The 21,110-nt window shown below is 34.7% G+C and overlaps 1 long non-coding RNA gene across 1 annotated transcript in view; it reads left to right on the plus strand.

Annotated features, from left to right (window-relative positions):
* The window catches only part of LOC120099664 (uncharacterized), a 264,189-nt gene extending 253,871 nt beyond the window's left edge, over positions 1–10,318 (plus strand). The window contains exon 3 of the long non-coding RNA XR_010061866.1: positions 8,320–10,318. This is a non-coding gene — a long non-coding RNA (uncharacterized LOC120099664). The remainder of the gene's footprint in view (positions 1–8,319) is intronic.
* Positions 10,319–21,110: the final 10,792 nt, after the last annotated feature.

Below are 21,110 nucleotides of genomic sequence, written 5' to 3' on the forward strand. Positions count from 1 at the left end.
ATAATTAGGTGAAGTACCTTTGGCCAAACCTATATTTATTTAGTGGCCATTATTAGATGAACATGATCTAAAGCTCCCTATTAGAGGGTTATACTTGATCTAAAGCTCCCTATTAGAAGATTGAGTATGCTCTAAGGACTCTTTAATCTTGGTCCTCTTGGGCAAAAAAAAAAAAAAATCTGAGATCTCAATAGTAAACTCCAGTCCTTCTTATAACAGATCTTATACAGAAGGGGATGGTGTAAAGTATTATTTGTCAAAAAATAAAGACCTGAAGGCCACCAATCAAAGTGAAGTGCTGATTCCCCTTCATCTAAAGGGGATGGTGTTGAGATGGCTAGGAAATAGGTGCAGTTTTAGTAACCTGTGTTCATAACTGCAACTTATGGAGTCATCCTGAACTGCTTTGCTAAACAAGAAAGTGCCTGGCCATTTTTAACCAATTACAAAGATCTAGTCACCTAACTGTGAAGAAGGAAAAATTCTAGCTCACCTTTGGTGGTGGGAAAACAGTATGGTATTGCTTAATTTTCTTCCGATTATTCTTTCCAGTTTCCATTAGCATGCTCTTCCATCAGGGTAAGTGATTATCTGAACTCTGATGCTCCATCGATACATATATATATATATATATATATATATATATATATATATATATATATATATATATATATATATATATGATGTATAAATGTATATATATATCATATGTGTATAAATAAGATGTATAAATGTATACATATGATGTATATATATTATGTATAATGTGTGTGTATATATATATATGTGTGTGTGTGTGTGTGTGATGTATATATGTGCATATGATATATATAAGTATAAGTGTACATGTGTACACATCCATAAATGAGAGATGGAAAAATTGCATTTCTGACAACCATCTGTAGTAAGATTGCATATATGTTAATTTTAGCTTTCTATACTCTGCCCTCTGATCTACAACAAGTATCTTATGATGTCCCACTGCGAAATCGCAATCAGGATTGCCTGGTAATCTTGGTCAAGATTGGCACTTAAGTAAAATGAGTTTAAATCAGGTATAAGATGTCCTTGTAATTAAGTGATGCTCTTGGGACTTCCAGAGCTAGAGGCTACAACTGAAACTCCTCACAAGTATAGATGGAATCAATGAGACTTGCCCTTAGGAGCCAAACCTGACATATCTCGTGAGCATCATTCCATAGCATATACACCCTTGGCCATGAACTGACTGCCTATAGTTTTTGTGGTTGAAGGTCCCATTTTGTACTACATTGAACTACATGTTATTGAATCTGATTCTGGCTTCTACAGAGGTATGCCATGAGACCATGGGGCCTCTTTAGTCAGAAGTGAAGTGACTTCTGCCCACTTTCAAATAATCAAAATTTGGGGGTCTTTCCTTTATATGAGTACTTGAGAAGACATAAGGCAACCAGGGAATGAGTAGAGTAGGCTCAGTTGTAGGAGGGAGGTCTGACATTCTGTTCAATGACTTAGGTAACTGAGGGAAAAAGGAAGATCTCGACGCCTTTAAGAAAGAGAAAACTTTGAGATCTGATTGTGCAATGGTATGTGTTAGAAAACCCTTGGAGTTGGGGTTGGTAGCATGAAACATCCTGTGACACATGGATGTCATTGTAACCTGATTTGGTGAAGGATTTTCTCCAACAATGCCCTTCAATTTCTATACTTCTTTAGTTGGTAGAAATTTTGCATCGTGTATTAAATCTGGGGAAGTTTAGGTAACAACCCAAGCCTTTTTTAAACAGCTTGGATGACTGTCTCTGGATCTGTTGCTCATTCAGTTTGTCTTAATATGTCCATATATGGGTAGCAACAAAGGGTGCTCTTGATTTCTAGTGATTGGCTTGATTGGAATCAATCAATGATTCTATATATAGGACCTGGGACCTCAAACCCGATGGAAGAAGATATTTCCCTATCCACCATGGTAAAAGGTAAAAGCCTTGATTCTCTATTATTTAGAGTATATCCATGTGAGGTAATTCAAAGTCATGAGGGACTGCTTTAGAATACAAGCTTTGGCACACTATTATTTGAAAAAGCATGTCTCATGTCACCTTGTGAATAAAGCAATGTGTGAGTTTCATTTGGTCAAAGGCAGTGTACACCATCAAGAGGTGAGCAAGATCCAAGGCCACACTGATGGGGAAGGAGTCACATCATCGTTCAGGGTAGTTCTCAGGGCCTCTTCAAAGAGGAATGAGTCTAGGATGTATCTCAGAACAGGAGAGTTCTGAGAACAGATTTACAGAATGGGAAGTTCTGAGAAGATCTTTAGCTAAAGTGAAATCCTGAATGTATTGGTTCACAATGTGGAGGACCCTAGTCATATTTTGAAGAAAAGAATTATCAACTTTACCCATGGTCAGCAGGGGAAGGTTATCGGCTACACTGGGCCTTGAGGAATGTTCTGACTCTGTTTCAGTAACTTCTAAGTATGTTCCCTATATGTATACATATATATCTTTTAGTCCAGGCAATGGTCACAATAAAAGTATAAGTGGTTCAGGAAGCGGTGATGTTTCTTCATGGATGTGTTCAGCTACACACATATGTGAATAAAATATAGGAATGGTGTATATTTTGATGACCTACTTTAAGGCACATAGTATAAGAGTCAATTTAGCTTTGTGTCTTCTGAACTAGGATTTAGAAGCAGAGAAATATAAGATACCATTGTTTGCATATGTGTTGTATGAATACATTGAATAAAGAGGTTAGTTTTAAGCAAACTTTCTTTATAGGGGTGTTGAGTGGCATGGGCCGAAGGGCAGCTCTAGTAATTCTTTAGTTCCACAGGTACTCCAAAATTCACATAGTACACAGGGAGGAGTTCTGAGACAATTGATGTGCACTGAGAATAATTTTTAGAGCCCTTTCAATAGAATTTCATTTCCCTAGCCCCCATTCGCAGAAGCTGAGGGTCTAAAATCGACTTAGTGGATTGAAGTAGACAATTGGCCCACAATCCTACTGGAAAGACAACGAATGCTAGATGGTCTTTCATGTAGGATGCGAGGTATAACACTCCCTAGGTCTGGCAGACCTTTAAGGAGAAAAGACAACACCACTTGATGGGTATAGGAAAATAAAAGGCCCATGTAAGGCTTCAAACAGGTTTTAAGCCCCTTTATCATAAAGGGTCTAGGGCAATGCTATACTTAGGCGAGTACTGACATGCTCTACAATATAATCAGAAGGAGTAAGTTAACACTGGGTAAAGTGAACCCCATGTAAGAGAGGAAAACTCTAAAGCCCTATTGAAAATGAAGAGAAACTTCTTCAGGCATAGTGTATATAGGTGTCATACACACTTCTGTCAAGAGAAAAGCTTCCTGGTACCTTATACAGTGGATAAAGTTTCCAGCCGTAATCATAAGTTTCAAATTCTCATTCAGAGGTTTATATATTCATAATTTCTGTTAATGCAGGAGAGAAAAGACAGGAACATATTTCTTCTGCCAAAGGCTTTGGATAATTTTTTTTTGGCTAGGTTAATTCTTCTGGTTTGTTCAGCTGTTAAGATCTAAGCAGAAATGTTGAAATTATTACATTTCTATTGATTTGTCTTATTGCAGTTTGCAAGGGTTATATACTCTGATTCTAAACTACGACTCTGGGAATTCAAACCGGAGTGGAGCAGAGTCATTGGATTATAGAAGGAGTCACTTTTGAAAATATGTTTAATCAGTTAGGGATACGACTACTTTGTTGGAAAGTCAAGGGCCCATTATTCAGAGAGAACATTTTAGGAGGATTGGGAAGAGTGATAAGGTCACAGAATCCTTCAGGCAAAAGTTTACCTTGGGTACTGGAAGAAGGCAGTCAAGTGCAACTGTTTTCACAGTCCAGAATAACTATGTGTGGGGGTACTCTGAGGTGTGCTGGCCAGAAATTAGGGAATTTGCTCTTACATATTGGGTGGTAATCTCTGGATTTATGTTTTGCACAAGCTGTTCAGAAGCAGGATAATCATCGACAACAAAGATGAAACTGCTCCATTTTATGTGAAAAACCTTAAAGGCAGAACTTAGGTTAGGGCTCAGATTTGCACTGACATGTCTGAGGACATCATGTCCACGTGGTCTTCCATTCCTTCAAACATTTATCTATGCCTGGCCACCCAGGTAAGAAAGGAAACATTAAGACCTCTTAGAAGAATAGAACTGAGATCCTATGGATAGAAGTGGATTCTCGGAAGAAACCATTGTCAGGGGATATTAATTTAAAGTTTCCTTAAGAAAAAAAAACTGTGTGAGATTTCATTTCATTTCCTTCTCTGTATGTTCTTCATCAAAATAATTTGTATTAAGCCCCTTTCAACTTACAGGGTATTGCTAGATTTTCTTATTCAAAGAAAGTAGAATATATTCATCTTACTTTGCAGAATATGTTTTTCAGGGGCTCTTCATTGCATCCCAATTGAAACCCAAGTTTACCTTGAACTGAAGGAGAAACCTGGGAAAAATTAGGAAACATATCTGTGGCACAGTCCATAATATCAGGAACTAGTGTGGGTTTCCTCACCCTAAATTAATATCTAAACCTACTTTGGACAAACTAGAATGATATGAAGTAACCTTTCCTTCAGGGATAACACATGATGCCTCCTTAATCAAAGAAAGAAAGGATGAGTACCACCAAGTAAAGATGAGTTGCTGATGCCCCTGTAGCAGGAGAATTGATTAGAGTATTCATATTCCCTTGTATTTGAGAAAAATTTAAATTGCTTACAATAGCTCAGGAGGTCCTAGCATTGCATCATCTTCTAATGATACCGCATAGTCTAGCATATCCACATCTTTAGCTGAATATGCAAGAGCCTGAATATAGATTACATGATTCATGAAAAGTTGAGGTGTCCTAAGCATGATTGCCCCCTAAAAGTATGTTCAACCAAAACGAAATGAGCACCAGACTGATGACTTCACAACATATCATGTGACTTTACTCAAGGAAGTAGCATAAGATTCCAGGATTTGCTCCCTCCTTTTGGATTTCAGTGAACCTTCACCAGAGGGATCAATGCTCCTTGGTCCGAGGTAAAATATCCCATGGGCCCCAAGCAGAAGGGATGGTTCTGAGAGACCATTTTGTCAAATGGGTAACTCTAAGGCCTATAAAAAATATCAATGTTTTTGAAAGGAGAAAAGTCTTAATCCGGTTTGATAGTAGGGGACTATCCATGATTACCTTCTATAAAAAACAATGATCCCATCACTCCAGGCCTCTACATTTTCAGAGAACTCCAAAAAATTCTTATCTCCAAGGACTCCACTACAGACGTGACAGCAATCTGAGGTTTATTCTGAAATCTTGTGTGAAGTCACTGTCTCTAATCCTTTTTTAAACTTACTATTAGCAGCACAGGTATGGGTGTGAGGGATATTAACCTTTCTGGTGAGTATCTTAGATAAGTGGCCTTGGATCCAGGGTGGAACTTTTATTCATTGGCCATGGGACGTCAATCCATTGTTCTTGGAGATTTTTTGGTGGTCAAAGTTGTATTGGCTATGCAATAAGGTTTGAGGAACAAGTTCTGGTCTTTATTAGTTGAATGTTATACCTGAGTCAGCCACGAACAAAGTGAGAGTCTCCTATGGATTCTTGTTGACAAGGATTCAGTCTCAGGTACACTACAGCAGAGGCTGACTGTTTGAGACACTCCTCAGTCACAAGGTCAATTCTAGATTTCGTTCCATCAGATAGCTATGTCTCTGACCCCTCCATTGCAGACAGAGGAAGAATAAAGTGTTTCTATTCCAGGGCAGTTGATTTCTAGTGTATGTCGTTTCAGGGGCATTTGAGTCCTTTGATGTTTAATGATATCAGAGACAAATGATTGGATTTGTCTATTATTTTTCTTGTTAGATGTCGAATTATGTTTCTGTGGCTACCTACATTATCTTCTTTTGTGTTTTAAAAGTAGATTGTGTTCTTTCTTTTTCTGGGTGTAGTTTCCTGCCTTGTACTGGAATTTTCCACCTTTCATCTTTTGTAGGACTGGATTTGTGGAAAGATATTGTGTAAATTTGCTCTTGTCATGGCATATCTTGGAATCTCCATCTATGGTAGTTGAGAGGTTTTATAGCAGCCTGGGATGACATTTTTGTTCATTTATGATCTGTGTGATATATGCCCAGGACCTGATAGCTTTCATAGTCTATTTTAAGAAGTGTGGAATACTGATTGGTCTCCCTTTTTATGTAACTCAACCTTTTTTCCCTTACTGGTTTTAATATTTTTTCTTTGTTTTGTGTACTTTATATTTTAACTATTATGTGATGGAAGAAATTTATTTTCTGCTCCAAATTTTTGGGAGTTCTCTTTGAATTTTGTACGTGTAAGGTTGTCTCTTTCTTTAGGTTAGGGAAGGTTTCTACTATAATTTTGTTGAAGATATTTACTGACCCTTCAAAGTGGGAGTCTTCATTCTCTACTATACCTATTATCCTTAGGTTTTATCTTGTCATTTTGTCTGGGATTTTCCGGATGTTTTGGGTTAGGAGTTTTTTGTGTACCAAGAACTGTGGATCAGGTTCAGCTATATGGAATAGATAGAAACAAAAGTATGCTGTAACAGACTACACCTCCATTCGTGGGTTCTGAGCACTCCAGGAAGTTACCTCTGAGAAGAAGTCTCTCCTGTGCTCTTGAGTGTGTCAGCACTCCTGGAAGTCCATCTATTTCCTCATGGGATCTCATTCTTTCATGTCAAATATATTGCCAGATGAGATAATTGCTCAGTGAACACAGTATTGTGTTGAATATGACACAGACTATCTGTGACAAATTAAAATATATAGGCAATGTCAACTAGGTCATTGAATTGTAATATATTGAAGAATTCACATAATTACTACATGTTGGAATAACCAATGAATGGGATGCATATTTATTAAAATGAAGAATAGTATAAAGTTTATTTTTGAAACTTACTGAATCATGTAATAAATAATAAGTCTCCATTACTGTATCAGGTCCATAATAGTGGTATAGATTAGGAATGAATAAAATGTATTATGAACTTTCTTTTATAAAAATTGCATTATAGTTCAAGAAAAAGAAAGAAATGAATTCATAAATGAGTCTGTTACAGTTGATAGTATGCAAGTAGTTGAAGAATCTATTTTAAAAATATGGTCATGGAGATTGTCATAAGGAAGTGACATTTAAGTTAGATTAGATGAAATATAGTTGATCTATATTTTGGGCAAAATCACAGTAAATAGAAGGATGATAAAAGGACAAAGAGCTTGACATTTCCAAAAAGTAAATATGATAGTAGTTTGTATTGACTAAGAGATAGAAGAGCGGTCCAAATAAAGCTGAAGCTTAGGCAATGTCTCATATGGGAATATAGGAAAAGTATTAGACATATAATTTTTATTTACTGTAAATGTCTTAGAAATCATTGAACAGTTTTAAATAAGTTTGTTTAACTCACAATGTATATAGAAGGGACTCTGGTTACTTATGTATTATGAGATGATACAGAGAATAATTTTAAGGATGTTTTTGAAGTCTATCTGGAAGTACTGTCAGTGATAATGAAAAAGAGTCATATCAGAGAGCTATGTTGGAAATTGTTGTGTTTGGTAGAAGAATGAGTGTGGTGTGGGCAGGAAGAAAAGAAAGCCAATGTCTTTTTTTGAGCAAAAGAAAAGATGTTGGTGTTATTTACTCTGATGTGGAATATTTCATGATAAGTGGATTTAGGAGAATTATAAAGGAATTTATTTTAGCCCCTTGAAGATGCTTGAAAGAACCTCTAACTCACTAGACATTCCTACTTACTGTTCATTGTTTGGTGATTTAATCCATTACTAAGACCATTATTAGCTGTTATATAACAAAACTCACTTTAATATCTGTATTTTTTAAGTTATAAATGGGAGTACTTATTTAATGAAGAGCAAACCTATGATTATATTACATGCTTATTTAGTATATTCAGACAAATTATTTGCCCATATACTTACTACAAACATTTTGTATTGCAATTATAATTTAATCCAATTTAATTGGTGCTGACACACTCTTTGATTAGAATTTAATAGCTCATGAATGTGAATTTCACAGAAAGAAGTCATTTTTCAGATTTTGTTAATTTACAAACCCTAGAAGAGTAAAAACATGTGATAAATTCTAGCTCTTCTACTTTTAATCTTTAGTATTTTAGTGTGTTATGATATACATGCAAAAATTCCTAATCCAGATGATTTTAACTATAATATCCAGTACTATTAAACATATCAACAGTATTTTACAAATATGAATAATCTATGCTTTCAGAAAATTTTCATCAAAGGAGCAAGAAATTCTTCATAACTTCAACACAACATGGCCTTTGGGAACAGAATAAAACACAAATAAGGAAAGGCGGAAAATGATTGACACATGCACTGTTCTTGGTTTGAAATTTAACAATCATGCTAGTTATAGGATACAGCTTTGAAATTAGAGTCAATGAGAGTTTGAAAAATACTGAGGAAGAGTAGGTGAATTGAATTCTTGCTACATGAAAGAAAACACTGGATCTGAAGGTAAGGTACATTTTAGATGATGACACTCGTCTTCTGCCACTATTTATTCAATGCTTTTGTATTTGTTACTATATTATGTTCCAAAAACATATCAATGATTCTAGTTGTTCTTAATTAATGAACATGCAGATCAGCTGATTTAATATTCCACATTATCTTAATATTCTTCTGTATCTTTCAATATTAAAATAATAGAGAATTATTTTGATTAGAGTAAAATTTTATTTTTTTATCATATGAGAGAAGAAATTATTAACCAAGAATGGATATTTGATATTTTCTAAAAGATGTTAATAGAGGTTGAAAGCATATATATAAGCTAAACCATTTATACCTTCTCCAAATGAAACTCATTGAAATGTCAGTACACATAATAGTACGTATATGGAGTGATATATAGGAATAAAAACATCCCCTATGCATCCAGAATCATCTATTATCCCCATGATGAAAGCCAATATTAGGAAGAGAAGATGGTAGAGCCACTTTGCAGGAAAATCAGCTTCATTCAAAATGAAGATTGAGCTGGGAATTGATTTGACTAAGTGTAGTTAAGAATAATGTAAATGCCCAAAAATTGTAACCTCACTAGGTGGTATGTCCTTGTTGCAGGAGGTATGTTGTTCGGGGTAGGCTTTGAAGTTTCAAAGGATTGAAGCTATTTCAATCTAGTTTTCTCCACCTTCCGCTTATGGTCAGCAACCTCTGCCTGTATATCTTTGCTCTGATATCATCAATCACTGACTCTGATATTCTGGTTTATAAGCCCAAATAAAGTATTTCTTTTATAAGGAATGAATAATATAAATGAGTTTAATGCTATGAGAAGCAGACCTTGTTTACCTGATATGGTTGCCTTTTCCTTTCTTAGCTTGGGCCGTCACACTTCTGCTATGTTGAATGAGACATCTCCATATTCTCTACTCTCACTAACTGCAGTTTGTCATTTGGCCCTCAGGACCTCCTTATACCTGGGGCTGTATTTTTGTTCCTGGAAGTTAGAAAGTTTGGATTTCCTGACTTTGGAGGCAGGGTTAAAAGTAAATGGGAAGTGAGTGACATACATACCACAACTCTTCTATTTTAGTCCTTCAATGGGGGATATTAGAGGATGGGATTACTGAGGTGAGCAGAAAGGAAAGGTGCTGCTTTATTTGAAATGTTTTCTTACCTCATTCTGTGTCCCTGTAAAGATCCAGCCTTATCTCTCAGGCCTGGCCATGTTCCTGTCACTGCTCACCTGCCTATCTCTTGCAGCTCTTAATTCTAATTCCTGCTTCCCACTCTACGTTTCATCTTGACCAGATTTAGTGCATTTTCAGTGTTCCTGCTCTGAAACGTACACAAGTTCTTTTACTTTTGTTTTATTTTCAAACTTTCAATGTTTATGTTCTTTTTCGTTTTACCTCTTTTATGGAAGCCTTAGAGGAGAATCATTCATGGATGTCTCTTTTGATTGGAATGAGAAAATAATGAAAAAATCTTTTTTTTTAAATTACAGGACATTTTCAGTTTTTCTCTTCCATATATGTGCCATGCTAGTTTTTCTCCCTGTCTTGTCCTTAGTCCTTTCCTCCCCTTGCTACTTGGATACTGCCTCTTAGGACTTACTGCAGAACCATAATTGCTGGCATACACAAGCAAGGTGTTGATTCTTCATCACTTTTCTAACCTTTTTCTGCTTCTCTCTTGAGCTGTTTGAATTAATTTGGATCACTCTACTCAATAGTATATTGCTATAATGCTTGGGCCATGAAAATATCTGTTATTGTTGCCTTGTCATAGTTTTACAGCTCAGGGTTGGCCTAGTTACACTTTGGAATCTTAGTCCAAGAAGTTTGAGAACTTTAATAAAACCGTGTCAGGAGCTAAAAATACTTTTAAATGATTTCTTAATACATGACGCCTAGAAAACCCTTTCATAAATCATGGACAAAGCAGTCTGAGATTCTTGTTTCTGTAAAGTACTTGAAAAATATGAAAGGGAGAAAGGCCATGGCTCGCTCACTCTTGTCTTTAGATGGGGCGCTCAAATATGACTTTAGTTTTCCTGCGATTTCTGGTTGGAACATAAACATGTCTTTGGTAGTTTGCATCACCGGATTGCTTATATTAATTCCTCTTTTTGCTATTGTTTTGGGTTCTGTCTTCATTGTTTCCAATAGGACCATAGCTCCCCACTCTGTGTAGATAAAAGGTGGGTCCAGTCCAGCTGTTATTGTTCTGGCACACAAACCACTTTTTGGGAACAAATGTTCACCATTGTATAGTTGACAGTGGTTTAAATTCTTTCCTTGTCCTCACAACATTCCTCTTCTCATCTTCTTCAATTAATTGTATTGACCTCCATGTAATCCTATTATGTATCTGTGTGTATGGAAGAAAGTTTTTCTTTAAATATTCTGTGGTTTGTGGGTTTATTCTTCCATCAACTATTCCCAACAGCACATGACCTCAGGCCATTACTGGGAATTATTGTATTCTGGGAACATTGGGGGAGGATAGTGTGAAATTCATCACTGTCCTTTGTTTCAGAGATTTTTATTTTTTAATAAGTAACCCATACTATACAAATATCTAACTAACTCTTGTGTTCCCCTTCCTGTAAGGCTGCTGGTATAAATAAATTGCATTTTTTCATTGATAAACAATAATAAAATCACATAAAGACAAAAACATACTTAAAGACAGAAAATATTCACAAAGGAAAATCCATTTAAAATGGAGATAACATATAAACAAAATGAGATCAAAAGATCCATTCAGGAACCATGATATTAAAATGTAATTATCAAACTACAAATTTGTAAGATGAGATAATAATAATATATATTTAAGAAAAGATGAAAACCATTAAATGCACAGTGTGCCCAAAATGCTCACTCAAAATGTAGAATATATCCAAGAATGGAATGGAGCTCTCTCTCTTGCTACTATAGAGGCAAAATGGAAGGATTACTACTAGGCTAAACCCAACCTAGATTTCATAGTGCCAAACTATCAAGAAAGCTGGTGTTTCAAAAATACCACATTAAGCAAATATTGATAATAAAAACAAATATAAAAATAAGAAAGTATTGAAGACCAGCACTAGTCCATGATAATCTGATAGGGTGCATGGGATTATTTCAGTATTCTGGTATCTATAGGGACCTGTTTAGTGACAGAGTATATGGTAAGTTTGGAGAAGTTACTTTTAGGTGCAAAAAAAAGGTATATTCTGTAGTTTAGGATGAAATGTTCTTTAAATATCTGCTAAATCCATTTGGATGATTATTTCTGTTATTTTCACTGTATCAATTTAGTTTCATTTTCCACAAACGGTCAATTGATGAACTTGGGTATTGAAGTCTCCCACTATTATTGTGTTGGCGCCAATATATGCTTTGAGTCTTAGTGATGTTTCTTTTGGTGAATTTAGGTGCCCTAGCATTTGAAACATAGTTGTTCAGAATTGATAGTTCATCTTAGTATTATTTTTTCTTTGACAATTATTTTGTCCTTCCTTATCATTTTTGATATCTTTGGTTGAACGTCAATTTTATTCAATGTAAGAAAGGCTATTTCTGTTTTGTTTCTTGGGACCATTTGCTTGGAATTTCTCTCCATCCTTTTACCTTGAGATAGTGACTGTCTATATAAGTAAGGTGTGTTTCCTGTATGCAGCAAAATGTTCGGTCCACTTTATTTATCCAATCCCTTAGTTTATATCTTCTTATTGGAGAACTAAGTCCATTGATGATAAGAGATATTAAATAAAATTTATTGTTCTTTCTTGTTATTTTTATTGTTAGGAATGGAATTACGTTTGTGTGGCTATCATCTTTTGGGTTTGTTGAAAGATTAATTCCCAAATTTTTCCTAGGTGTAGTTTCCTTCCTTGTGTTGGAAGTGTCCATCTACTCTCCTATGTAGAGTTAGATTTGTTCAAATATGTTTTGTAAGTTTGGCTTTGTCATGGAGTATCTTGGTTTCTCCATCCATGGTAATTGAATGTTTTACCAGATATCCAAGCCTGGAGATCCAGAAATGAATGCAAAAACCTATGGTCACTTTATCTTTGAAAACTGTGCTAAAACCATTTAATGGAAAAAGGACAGAATTTTCAAGAAATGGTGTTGGATCAACTGGAGGTCAGCATGTAGAAAAATCAATTATTTAAACAAACTCACAGGGTGGGGGAACAAATGATCATCTTGTTAGATGGTGACAAAGAATGAAAACAATCAATACCTCTTCATGTTAAAAGATTTGGTACATATAATAAATTCAAGGTCCATACATAAACATAGTAAAAACAATATTACAAAAAAAGTACCCAACATCAACATAAATGGAGAGAACCTTGAAGCAATTCAACAAATATCTGGGAATAGAAACGGTTGCCCAATCTCCACTTACTTTTTTAATATAGCATTAGAAATCTTATTCACAGAAATTAGACAACCAAAGGAGATCAAAGGGAATTCAAGAATTGAAAATATCATGATTTGTATATGATATGATAGTATATTTTAGTGACCCCAAAAATTCAACCAGAGAACTCTTTCAGCCAAAAACACCTTCAGTAAAGTCCCTGGATATAAAATTAACGCAAACAAATCATTACACTTCCTCTACTTCAAGGATAAACAGGTTGAGAAGAAATTAGGGATATGACAACTTTCACATTAGTCACAAATAATAAAAAATACCTCAGTGTCACTTCAACCAAGCAAGTAAAAGATCTTTATGACAAGTACTTCAAGTCTGTGAAGAAAAAAATTGAAGAAAATCTCAGATGGAAAGATTTTCCATGCTTATGGATTGGTAGAGTTAATATTGCAAAAATGGCCAACTTGCCAAAAGCAATCAACATATTCAAGGCAATTGCTATCACAAATCCAACTCACTTCTTCATACAGTTAGAAAGAGCAATTTGAAAACTCATTTGAAAAAACAAAAACCCCATGACAGAGAAAACTATCCTCAACAAGAAAAGAACTTCTTTATTTTTTTTCTGCTTGTAAAATTTATTCACCACAAGGACACCCGTAAAAGAAGAAGCAGGAGCTGATATCTGATCTGTGTTCCTCTTGAAAGCCTTGCATTGTAACACAGCATAAAGATATCAAAAGGATGGGAAGGTTTGCTTTTCATTTGTGGAACATTTCGTACATGTAATACAATGTGCTCTGATCAAGTGCACCCACAATCCCTCCTGCTCCTTCTAGACCTGCCCGCATCTCATCTCCCTTCCAAATTTTTGTAGTCTTTCGCTTAATTTTTTGTGCATATTTCTAACACTGGATCCTTTCATTTCTTTTTTTTTTAATTAACTTGAGTATTTCTTATTTACATTTTGAGTATTATTCCCTTTCCCGGTTTCCAGGCCAACATACCCCAACCCCTCCACCTCCCCTTCTTTATGGGTATTCCCCTCCCCATCCTCACCCCATTGCCACACTCCCCCCAACAATCACGTTCACTAGGGTTCAGTCTTAGCAGGAACAAGGACTAACTTCCCTTTCCACGAGTGATCTTACTAGGATATTCAATGCTACCTATGAGGTCAGAGTTCAGGGTCAGTCCATGCATAGTCTTTAGGTAGTGGGTTAGTCCCTGGAAGCTCTGGTTGCTTGGCATTGTTGTTCATATGGGGTCTTGAGCTCCTGCAAGTTTTCCAGTTATTTCTCTGATTCCTTCAACGGGTTTCCTGTTCTCAGTTCAGTGCTTTGTTGCTGGCATTCACCTCTGTATTTGCTATATTCTGGCTGTGTCTCTCAGCAGATATCTACATCTGCCTCCTGTCCACCTGCACTTCTTTGCTTCATCCATCTTGTCTAATTGGGTAGCTGTATATGTACGGGCCACATGTGGGGCAGGCTCTGAATGGGTGTTCCTTCTGTCTCTGTTTTTATGTTGCCTCTCTCTTCCCTGCCAAGGGTACTCTTATTCCCATTTTAAAGAAGGAATGAAGCATTCACATTTTGATCATCAGTCTTGAATTTCATGTGTTCTAGGCCTCTTGGGTAATTCAAGCATTTAGGCTAATAGCAACATATTAATGAGTGCATACCATGTGTGTGTGTGTTTTTTTTTTTTTTTTTGTGATTGGGTTACATCACTCAGCTTGATATTTTCCAGTTCCATCAATTTGCCTATGAATTTCATAAAGGCAATGTTATTGATAGATGAGTAATATTCCATTGTGTAGATGTACCATATCTTCTGTATCCATTCTTCTGTTGAAGGGCATCTGGGTTCTTTCCAGCTTCTGGCTATTATAAATAAGGCTGCTATAAACATAGTGGAGCACGTGTCTTTTTTATATGTTGGGGGCATCTTTTGGTTATATGCCCAAGAGAGGTAGAGCTGGATCCTAAGGCAGTTCAATGTCCAGTTTTCTGAGGAACCTCCAGACTGATTTCCAGAATGGTTGTACCAGTCTGCAATCCCACCAACAATGGAGGAGTGTTCCTCTTTCTCCACATCCTCGCCAGCATCTGCTGTCACCTGAGTTTTTGAACTTAGCCCTTCTCACTGGTGTGAGGTGAAATCTCAGGGTTGTTTTGATTTGCATTTCCCTTATGACTAAAGATGTTGAACATTTCTTTAGGTGTTTCTCAGCCATTCGGCATTCCTCAGCTGTGAATTCTTTGTTTAGCTCTGACCCCATTTTTTAATAGGGCTATTTGTCTCAATGCGGTCTAATTTCTTGAGTTCTTTGTATATTTTGGATATAAGGACTCTATCTTTTGCAGGATTGGTAAAGATCTTTTCCTTCTTTGGGAATCACTATACCTTACCTCAAACTGTGTAACAGAAAAATAATGATAAAAATTTAATGGTTATGGTACAGAGACAAATACCCAGATCAATGGAATAGAATTGAAGAGCCAGAAATGAAGGCACACACCAGGAACTTGGTATTTGACAAAGGAGCCAAAATCATCCAATGGAAAAAACATAGCATTTTCAACAAATAGTGCTGGTTTGACTGGAAATTAGCATGTAGAAGAAGTGAAATCAATCAATTCTTATCACCGCATACAAAGCTCAAGTAAAAGTGGATCAAGGGTCTCCACATAAAACCATATAACCTAACCCTAGTAGAAGAAAAATGTCAAAGAGTCTTGTACACTTGGGCACTGGGGAAATTTCCTGAATATAAAACCAATGGCTTATGCTCTAAGATAAAGATTTGACAAATGGAACTTCATAAAATTGTAAAGCTTTTGTAAGGCAAAGGGCACTGTCATTAGCAAAAAGAAGCAACCAACCGATTAAGAAAAGATCTTTATCAATCCTCCAATTGATAGAGGGCTAAATTCAATCTATACAAAGACTCAATGAATTATGTTACAGGGAATCAAATAGTCCTATCAAAATTGTGTATAGAGCTAAACAATGAATTCTTAACTGAGGAATATCAACATCCTTAGCCATCGGGTAAATGGAAATCAAAAAAAAAAAACAAAAAAAAAAAAACAAAAAAAAAACAAATCAAACAAAACAAACAAAACAAAACAAAAAAAAAAACAAAAAACAAAAAAAAAAACCCTGAGATTCCACAGCACACCAATCAGAATGGCTAAGATAAAAACAAATTCAGTAGACAAATGATACTTAAAAGGGTGTGGAGAAAGAGGAACACTCCTCCAATGTTGGTGGGATTGCATGCTGGTATAACCACTCTGGAAATCAATCTGGAATTTTCTAACAAAATTTGTTCTACATGAGGATCCTGCAATACCACTTCTTGGGTATTTACCCAAAAGATGCTCCAACATATAACAAGGACACATGATGCTATATGTGGAAAGCAACTATATATATATATATATATATATATATATATATATATATATATCTGCATAAATACTCACACATATATTGTATGTATAAACACACACACACACATATATACATATATACATATATACATATATTTGCCAGAAGCTGAAAAGAACCCAGATGTCCCTCAACAAAGAAATGGATAAAGGAAATGTGGTATATTTACACCCTGTATCCTAAGCTATCAAAAACAATGTTTGCATAAAATTCTTAGGATGGAATTAGAAATTATCATTCTGTGTGAGGTAATAACACAAATAATATAAACTAATTGGAAGTGTGTATCAACCCAAAAGTGTGGAATTCATAAGAAAGAATCCACAGGTCATATGAATCCCAAGCTAAAAGAAGACCAAAATGTGGATGCTACATTGTTTCTAAGAAGAAGGAACAAAATATTCATGGGAGGAAATACAATGATAAAGAATCAAGCAGGGACTGAACAAAGGGTCAACCAGAGACTGCCCCACGTGGGGATCCATCCACTATGCCGCCACCCAATTCAGACTTCATTGCTGATGCCAACAAATCCTTGCTGATAGAAATCAGATATGGATGTCTCCTGAGAGGCTCTGACAGATCCCTACTGATATAAATGAGGATGGTTGCAGCTAACCATTGGATTATACATGGGGGTTTCAATGGAAGTTTTAGAGAAAATACTTAATGAGCTGAAGGGATTTGCAAAACCCCAGGAAGAACAACAATATCAACCAACAAGACCACACCAGAAATTAGGGGGATTAAACAACCCACTAGTGAGTACAGTTTGAGGAACCAATGATTCCAGCCACATGTGTGGCAGAGAAATGCACTGTCCAGCATGATTGGAATTAAAATCCTTTAATCCAGTGAAGACTTGTTTCCCCAGTGTAGGGTAATGCCAGGGCATTGAGGTTGAAGTGAGTTGGTGGAAATGGGAACATCTTCAAAGAAGCTGGAAGGGGGGTTTATGGGAGAGGGAGGAAAGGAGATACCATTTGAACTGAAAATACATAAAATATTCAGGAAAATTATTAAATAAAAATGATATTATGTCTCCTTAAATTAATAGTAAAATATCATTCCCCTTTTCTGATATTGGCTCAAATATTAGAGTTTGGCATTAATTTCATTTGCTCTCTTTTGCTGTCTATAATCAATATGTCCCCTTTTGTTATGACTTATTTAAACAAAACTGTATTTTACAATTTAAAGAAATATAGAATGAAAAAAAATACTGACATCATTTGTGATTCAAAGACAGTAACAATTTTACTATATTTCTCTTTACTAAAAGTTAGACATTTCCTTGAAGAAACTCAGATGGATAATATCTAAATTAGTTTATAGGAATGGTACATCAAGTAATTTTTGTTAATAGCGTCAGTCAGGAAATGATTCTAATATTTATGCATTATGGTAGTTGATTATGGAAGACACTGAATGTTCTTAGATTTTGTAATAATGTATATAAATCATTAATTCTTAATGTTTGTTTACAGAAGGAAGTTATCAACAAATACATATATATATGTATAATGTGGCACACGTTTCTAATATAAATAGAGCATATTAAATATATAATTTATGAAGTAAAGGTGAGAAAAATAAGATCTATCATTGATTCTACCTACAGTTGGAGTTAATATATGATTCAGGGATCCATATATTTCTTTCTAGACATCTAATGAGATAAAATTAGTGTGGAAAAAGCTAAAACTGCAATTAGCATGTTTGATCTAGTATACATATTTAAAAATTGCTTTTGAAAAAATACTCAGAAAATATTTTCAAGGTTATATATACGGCATATACAAAAATTCACTGTGTCTATAAATTATCAATATCACTCAAGCTACTTTCTCTGGTCTTATTATATTTGAATTATAAAATATACATGTATATGTATGTATGTATACTCACACAGGCACACTCACACACACAAACACACACACAACAATACTTCTAAAAATTTGAAACAAATTAGTAAAAAATAGTCTTTCAGAGAAAAGTAATGAAAAAGGATGAACTAAATTCCAGTACTCCCAAAAGTGTACATTCTAGCATATAAAACTTTGCCTTATAATTTTTAGAAAAATACGTATGTGGCCAATATATGTAATCAGATCCCATTTGGACTTATTACTCAGAGTTAAAGTAGATATTGAAATTGAGTTGGAATAATATTAAATAACAAGATTTAGCTATACTTTTTCAATTATACAAAAAAATCCGAGAAATAGTTAAATGACACAACATGTAAAATTGCTTTCTATTAAGCATTGATATCTAAGTGTTAGTCTTCATAGTCTATATAATAGAGAGAACTAAAACTCACAAATTGTGTCCTGGCTTAAATACAATTTTCTTGGCTTCTGAATATACACAGAACCAATCAATACAATGAAAATGGATAGATGTTGTGTTACAAAAAGTAAATGACCTTTTGTTTATTTATTCTGTATGAATTTATATTTGTAGCATTTCTTCCCATGTTTCTGTTGGATATTTTATAAATCCTTACTTTGGTGTGCTTGGTGATTAAATTTATCTGAACATGGCTGAATATGTCAATATAGTAGAATTGGATTCTTGGGGCAGAGAATACCTTTGCGTTAAACCTGGTTAAAATGAAATGGTGGTCACAGTGTGCACAACCAAATAGAAGGTAAGAAACTGTGGCTTCGGGTACCCATTTCTTTATGAGATTTCACTTTGTAGTGTTGGAAGAATTGTTCCGTGATATCAAGAGATCGTGCAGTAAACAGTCCTTTTCTTTATTCCTGTTATGAAAGCAAAATTTGTTGTTTTCAGTTCCTTCATAGAGCTTGCTAGGTGACTAGATCAATCAGGAATTTGGGAAGAGGGACTTAGATATGCAAAATATATTTTTGGTATTGGAGTTTTTCTAGGTACTTTAGGGAACTAACTTCATAAGATTTGGAATATAATCAGACAAGAGCATGTTAAAGATGTAGACAAGAACGGGGTGTGGTGGCACAGGCCTTTATTCTTAGCACTGGGGAGCAGAAGCAGGCAGAACTCTAAGTTCAAGGCCAGATTGGTCTACAGAGAGAGAAAGAGAGAAAAGGTGAGAGGGAGAGTGAGTTCTGGTACTGCCAGGGATATAAAAGAAACAGTGTCACAAAAATGTTCAAGAATAAGTTCTGAATTATACAGAGAAAAATTCTCATTTTATTTTAGTAAGATGTTAATAATTTTTTCTTGATTTTAATGAAATCTCTTAGCTATAAAATAATGTGAGGCACCAAAAATGTAAGAAAAGATGTTATACATCACTATTCCCCTTACACTATAAGTTGAATTATTATTAAATAAACCTATGTAAATACACTTTGAAGGCTTTTCTGTGATTAGCTAAAGGGCTTTTACATTGTGAATTAAGAATGTTGGATTTCAGGCCAATATTGAATTGTCATCACTAAGGTGTAGAAGCATATTAAGCATACAAAATAATATATAAAATTTTGCACAATAAAGAATGAGAACCTTTAATTGGTTTTCCTCTAATGTCAACACCTTCTTTTTGTTGGAGTGAAGATTGGATGATTTGAACTAATTTTATGAGAAATACAACCTGCTTTCAGAAGATAAGTAACAGAGAAAGATGAGGAAAAACATATGCTAAGGAACAATGAACTGGGATAGAGTATTCTATGTAATACATAGAACAATAAATTTGACCCATCTGTTACTGGTAAGGTGGGGACTTCATTACGCATATCTATGTACTTAAAAATGTTTTCTTTTCTTCTTAAGTTTGTATGGTTGCTATGAAAACTATGGGTTTTGTGTTAAGATCTTTGCATATTTAATGATAGTTTTGAAATATTAGTGTTATAATCAAAAGCCGTGCTTTGTACATACTTTTTAAGCAACAAAAAAGAGAAGTGTCTGCTTGGGTATTATGAAGAAAGTTACTATGTTAAACATGAATTAATTTTTCTGACATATACCTTCTCTTCATCTACCATGCTTGTTGATGGAACCTTAACGCATAGGAATGAATAGTAACCATCTTAGTATAGTTTCAGGATTTTATTGTTTCTTGTTTGCCATGTGCCTTTCTATTAAAAGGCTCTCTTTTCTAAGTCTCTGAATTTAATTGGAGAGGTTTTCAATAACTTCTAGTCCGTTTTTAATTCATATAACCGGTCTTTGGTGTTGTTATTGAATTTTATGACAGTAACTTCTTAATGTTATTTTGAAGGTTATATATATATATATATATATATATATATCTCCAATATATTTTATAAAAATATTAAATTTTTAGTGTAAGTAACACTTAGTGATGGACAATTTTATAAGCATTCTCTAAAGTATTGAATATTCTACAATTTTAATTTTTATTAAAACATTATAAATACCACATCCTTTATTAACCTTAATGTACACTGATCTAGTTAACATAACCACAAATTTTTATCTTTGAAATTTTTTTCTTACTTTGTCAGTAATTAATCTTGACTTCTCTATCTGAGCTTTCTCATCATTATTCACAAAAAATCTATTGTTGTTTTATTGAGAATAGTAAGGAATGTTCATTGATATGTAGATACATAAGAATATGACAATATACGAAATGGCATTTCATTAAGCCCTAGGAAAACTAAACTATCATGGTTTCAGGAAAATAAATGTAACTAGAAAATATACCGAGTAAGGTAGCAAAGACTCAGAAAGGCAAATACCATGTGT

Source organism: Rattus norvegicus, chromosome Y (assembly GCF_036323735.1).
Source record: "Rattus norvegicus strain BN/NHsdMcwi chromosome Y, GRCr8, whole genome shotgun sequence".
NCBI classification, from domain to species: Eukaryota; Metazoa; Chordata; class Mammalia; order Rodentia; family Muridae; genus Rattus; species Rattus norvegicus.